At 38.3% G+C, this 5,647-nt stretch overlaps 1 long non-coding RNA gene across 2 annotated transcripts; it reads right to left on the reverse strand.

Annotated features, from left to right (window-relative positions):
* Nucleotides 1-2,247: 2,247 nt before the first annotated feature.
* LOC123386807 lies at nucleotides 2,248-5,404 on the reverse strand. Of its 2 annotated transcripts, none has more exons than XR_006601247.1 (2): nucleotides 5,262-5,404; nucleotides 2,248-2,387 (listed from the first exon to the last, which is right to left on the reverse strand). It is a non-coding gene; the product is annotated as an uncharacterized LOC123386807 (long non-coding RNA). The 2 variants fall into 2 exon arrangements; XR_006601248.1 differs by having other exon boundaries at nucleotides 2,248-3,238.
* Between the last annotated feature and the right edge of the window lie 243 nt (nucleotides 5,405-5,647).

Here is a 5,647-nt window from a genome sequence, read left to right on the forward strand (position 1 = left end):
TTAGTACCTTTGCTGAACACAGGGGTGAATCCGGGAATTCGGCACCTATGGCTATCAGTCACTGTGCTCCCTGCAGTGGGAGATCTGTGTGGTGCACATCCATGGTGCCTTCCTGCCCAAACTCAATCTGACAGCAGATAAAAAACTGGGAGGTTACACAGTTTACCCCAAACCATACAGCTCATTTCAGAGCCCATAGCAGGTGGTAGCTAGTTAGCTAGAATCTTCACAAAACAAAGTAGTTATGGTAGATATGATATTCAGTGTTATCAAATTCAAATTTTAACTGAGTCTACTCCTTTTAGAAACATGATAAATCATTCTTAATCTCCCGAATTAGTCATGATAGGTCATGATCATTACTTTTGGAGAGGCCTGGTGCACTTCATTGTAGTTTTATTTAGACCAAATGTTGAGATGTTTAGGAAGGAAATAAAACTTCAATCTCTTTCTTCTTTTGTCTTTAAAATCAGCCGCCTAGATGATAAATGGTAACATTTCATCCTTCAAATAAATGAATAACAGGAATTTCCTGAAATGATGCTATATTTTTATCAACCAATTTCCTTTTGAAAATTATTATTTCTATGGCTTACTCATAAAGAAGGACAAGGTATTTCAGAAGGACCTCAGTATTTTGTTTGTTTCCTATTTTCATTTCTACTCTACAGACTTCTGTTGACTACTTGTAGTAGTTTGGATAAGCTAGGGTTAAGTAACAAAGAAATCCACACATAGAAGTAATCAGGTTGGCATAATTGTTCTCTTCCATGTGATTCTACAGGGATCCGAGCTCCTTACAGCTTGTGGCTACTCCTATGAGAAAAACTCATGGTGGTCTACAATCAGCGGATTTTTATGGATCAGATCTGGAAGTGGCACATGCTATCCTTGCTTACATCTCCTTTGAGGGTCCTAATTCATATGATCACATCTAACTATATGACAGACTTAGGAGATAGAGTTTAGTTTTAAGCCCAAAGGAGAGTCAACATGTTTTGGCTAGCTAGCTAGCATTCTCTGCCAAGCCTTTTATGATATTCCTGTAATCTCTTCAGTACTCGGAGTTCTCTCAATTAGGACCCCCTTCCATCTTAATCTTCTCAGTTTGGAACAGATTCCAACAGCCTTTCTACACATATATGAAGCCTCATGTAAACATCTGGGTTAAAAAGTTATGACTGATTCAAGCAACTACAATATCCCTACCCATTATGGCAAACTATCACAGTTACTTCAGAAAATCTGGTTTATTCAGAAGTAGTTCTCATTCAAAAAGTGTTCAAAATTGGCCATTATGGGCAAAAGCCATAGTTTTCACTTATTATTGAACATTCCTATTTTTAACGATATTTTGTAGGGCACCAATAGGACTGTGGCCTCTTCAGGATAAAGACTATCTGTGTCATCACCAGAACACCATGAATGTGGTCGTTATTGTGTGTGATTCAGTAGAATGAAGACAAGATGGAAAAATTAGGAAAGAGTAGCACTGGTTTCAGACCTCCCTCTTGTTAGTCATGGGAACATAAAAATGTAATTGATCTCTCTTAGTTTATGTTCCCCCATCTGTACATGGGAATCTTGTCCCTCTAAGTTTCACAGTGACGGTGGGTTAGGTACATGAATGTGCTTTGGAAACCTTTACTCGGGTGCCAAGGCGTGGCAATCCTTGTTATATTCACATCAGAAGATAACAGATCACCCTTTGTTGAACTCCTAGTTTGTTCTGGTTCCGTACAAGGAACCGTAGAATGATAAACATGAATTAGGAGCCATAAGTTAAGTGTTCAAGATAAAAGAAACAGGCACAGAAATATGATAAAAGATAAAAGATAGAGGCTCAAAGAAAATATGAAAGCAATTGCAAACTAAAACCGCTTGGCAGAGCTGAGAGGATGCTAGAGATAATCTTTTGATCAGTGTGGTATGGAATGAATTAGCAGAGCCTTGCTGATCACCTCTGCTGGAGTTTGTGGTCCATGCCTTGAAGTCACCAACACTGCTGAAGCTGCCAGTCCCACATCGGACTCCCTGTGTGTGTCCCTTGGGTTTCACAGACTCAGAATTTAATTCTTTCAAGTGTGCCACTAAAAGTTCTACCATTTGAAGGTGTGCTTCCAACACAGAAAAGCTGAAGATAACCGCAAATATTAGAATAAAATAATATTGGCTAACATGTAATGATAATGCTTTATTGGCTAGGGCTATGATAGCTCCTGATCCAAATAAACTAAAAATTATCAATGCATTAACACAGTAGAGATTTAATTCCCACTTATATAAAGTCAGTTGGTAGCAGGAGAGGATGAGGACTCTGTTCCATGAAGTTATTCAGGTACCCAACCTATTGAAGGCTCTACCATTTTTTTCAATACATAGCTGACCTGGAGACAGAGAGACATGTATGGGATATTTCTTATCAGTTAGACCTGAAGGTACTCTGTGTCCTTTTGGCCCATCCCGTTGGTCATAACTCATTTTTATGGACACACCAGACTTCAAAGGATGCTTTGGAATGTGACATATTTGAGCACCCCCCTCCCAAAACACACAGTTTTCAGGCTGAAACATTTAAGGTTTTGTTTTCACATAGGAACTTACATTTGTATAGTCCTTGTACCATATAGATCTCTTGCATCTACTGCGACTCATTAGATTACAAATGATTAGATTACAAAGAAGTAAAAATCCTGTGAATTCTTTTAGTCAACATCCCATTTTTTGATGAGGAATCACAAGTTCATGGCTATATGAATTGCTGTGGTCACATCCCTGATAATTTGAGGATGTGGTACTCACAGCCCACTTTCTTTATATTCCCTGCTGCACTTCCCCTTGTCACATGCTTTAGTGGGGAAAAAAGAAAAACCTAGGAATTAATCGATCCTACCTTAAAATTGTTTATAAAAAAAGCACATAAACCTGCTTAGGAATGCTTATAAAGCAATATATACAGTAATACAACCTAATATATTAAGAAGCCAAAAGCAATGAGACTTGGTAAGATAATTCATCTAAGGCTACCATCCATATAGTATTTAGTCATTCTGAACCTGAGATTAATCTCTAGGTTTTCAGTAAGATTTCTTAGAAGTGGAGAATGTTCCAGACATAGCTCTGGAAGCTATTTGTTGCCCTAATCCTGAAAATGGGTTCCACCAAAAACGATTTCCATTCCCGGCATCTGATATATCCTCAGGCATGATTCATAGAGCACACTAAAAGGAGAACAGTTCTGGGGGAAAACAACAAGAACAAAAAAATCCATAAAAATTTAAAAAAAAAAGCCTATGAGAAAAAAATAGGTTTTATAGTTTTAGATTCAGCCAACATATATTGAGTACCTAATATAAACTAGACACTGCAGATGATTTCACACATATTATTTTGTTGTTCAAATGAAATTATGTAGAAGCAAAATAGGATTTGTATTGTCTGGAGATATAAATTATTTATGTTATCCTTGGATCTCTTTAGTATGAGTAAATGGTATTTGGCTTTAGTATTTTTGCTAGGTTATTGCAAACTTTCCAAAAAGTTGGCTTTATTTTTTTTTTTAATAAAACCATAGATTATGCAGCAGGAGACAGTAAAAGCACATGTGTTTTGTTTTGTTTTTGTTTTTTGTTTTTTGTTTGTTTACCCCTCTGCCTTTAGAAAATGAGTGCTGTTTCCGTACTCATTGGCTGTGTGGCCATGAAGAAGTCATTTATATGAGGCTCAGGATCTTCAAATGGTAAATGATAGTCCTAATCAACCTTTCCTGTCTCTGGTGCTGATTAGCTGTAAGCATCAAATGTTCACTGTGTTTTCTAAACTCTAAAGCATTATGTAGATATCAGGTGGTATCTGATTGCCACTGGACAGATGAGACAAGCGAGCCTCTGAGTGACATCAGGATTTGCTAGGTGTCACAGAGTCAGGTAGAAGACTGTGCAAACGTAGACTCCCTACTTCCAGGATGACCTTTCTCATTCATTTTTTTTTACTTGAAATTTAATTGGTTTATATTCAAAGGACTTGAACAGAATGTTCATAGTTTCTTTTGATCTTTCCTAAGATTAAAGTGGATAAAATATCAAACCAGAAACATTTTGTTTAGTGGATAAAAGCAGCAGCAGCAACAGCTTCCCCCATTATACTGAGTGGCTGGCTCCATGAACCAGTGTTTGTGCATTTAAATCACAAAAAGCTCAAGGGGCCCCAACTTAGCTGTATTTGGTAATGAGCATTTGAACACAACACACACACACATGCACACACTATTTAGGAAATTAGAGCTTTTCCCAGGAATGGCAAAATGGCCCACATTTGTATGGGGGCAAGTTTCAGGGACTCAGATGATAGGATTTTTGTCCTGTGATAAAATAAACATTAGCTCCTCCTTATATTCTCACCGCAGTTAGTGTCAGAGATCCATGTCTGAGGGTCAACTCTGAGAATTCATTTCATATTCTGGTAAGAATGAGCCAGTAACAATTTGGAACACAGAATGTTGGCTGAACAAATAGACACTCGAGGCAGGCTTTTTAAATAAATGGGGGGAGAAATAGCACTGGTAAGTGTGCCCAGAGTCATTGTGGCATTAGGGGCATTTTGATCAATTGAAATAACAAAGTAATTAACACCTGCTGTGTGTTACAGCAGGGAATGAGGTAAATTGCCATTCTCCTGGAAGCTTCTGCCTTCTACAAATGTTCTGTTAGAGGCACCCAGAAGATCAATGTGCTTACATGCAGATCCCTTACAGAAAGAAGAGGCCTGCAGAACGTGTTTATAAATGTAAATATGCATGTATGTCTGTTCTTCCAAGAAGATTTTGGTCTCCAGGGATGAATTTAAAGGCTAGGCCAAATAATACTTAATTCTCCTGGACAGCAGTTTCTCTCTTAGACGTAACATTTCCATCAATTTAAAAAAAAAAAAAAAAAAAAAAAAAAAAGAGGCTTCTTGTATGTCAGTAAATTGTTCCTCAAAAACCTGATGTTATGGGCTCACTTGTATCCCCCAGAGTGTATATATGTTAAAGTCCTAACCCTCAGTACCTCAGAATTTGACTCTATTTGGAGATAGGATCTTTAAAGAGATTATTACATTAAAATGAGACTATTAGAATGGGCACTAATCCAATAGGACCAGAGTCCTTGTAAAAAGAGAAGATTAAGACATAGATACACACAGAGGGAAGACCATGTGAAGACATAGAAATAAGAGAGACCAAGAAGAGGGGCCTTAGGGGAAACCAACCCTGCCAATACCTGGATCTGGGACTTCTAGCCTCCGGCATTGTGAGAAAATATTTTGCTGTTGCTCAAGCCACCCCGTCTGTGTACTTTGTTGTGGCAGCCCTAGTGCCCTAGTAAATTAATACGTCTAAATTCCCAAGAAGAACACTAAGTTAGGTTCCTGGACCCAATTCTAATTGTTGGGGGGGGGGGGGCTGGGGGGATGGGGGTTGTGCTCAACAACAAGCAGTGCATTCTAGAATTGAACTCAATTCCAACACTATCTAACCAAAGGTAGGATCTCATTCCATAGATAAAGGGCTTAAAGGGCTCAATCCCAGAAGACTACCCTCCACTCCAGAGGCTAGTCTCAAGCTCAGGTTGTTTCTTGGGCTTCTGACTAACCAGCTACAACATGG

The sequence above is a fragment of the Felis catus genome, chromosome B4 (genome assembly GCF_018350175.1).
Source record: "Felis catus isolate Fca126 chromosome B4, F.catus_Fca126_mat1.0, whole genome shotgun sequence".
Taxonomy (NCBI): domain Eukaryota; kingdom Metazoa; phylum Chordata; class Mammalia; order Carnivora; family Felidae; genus Felis; species Felis catus.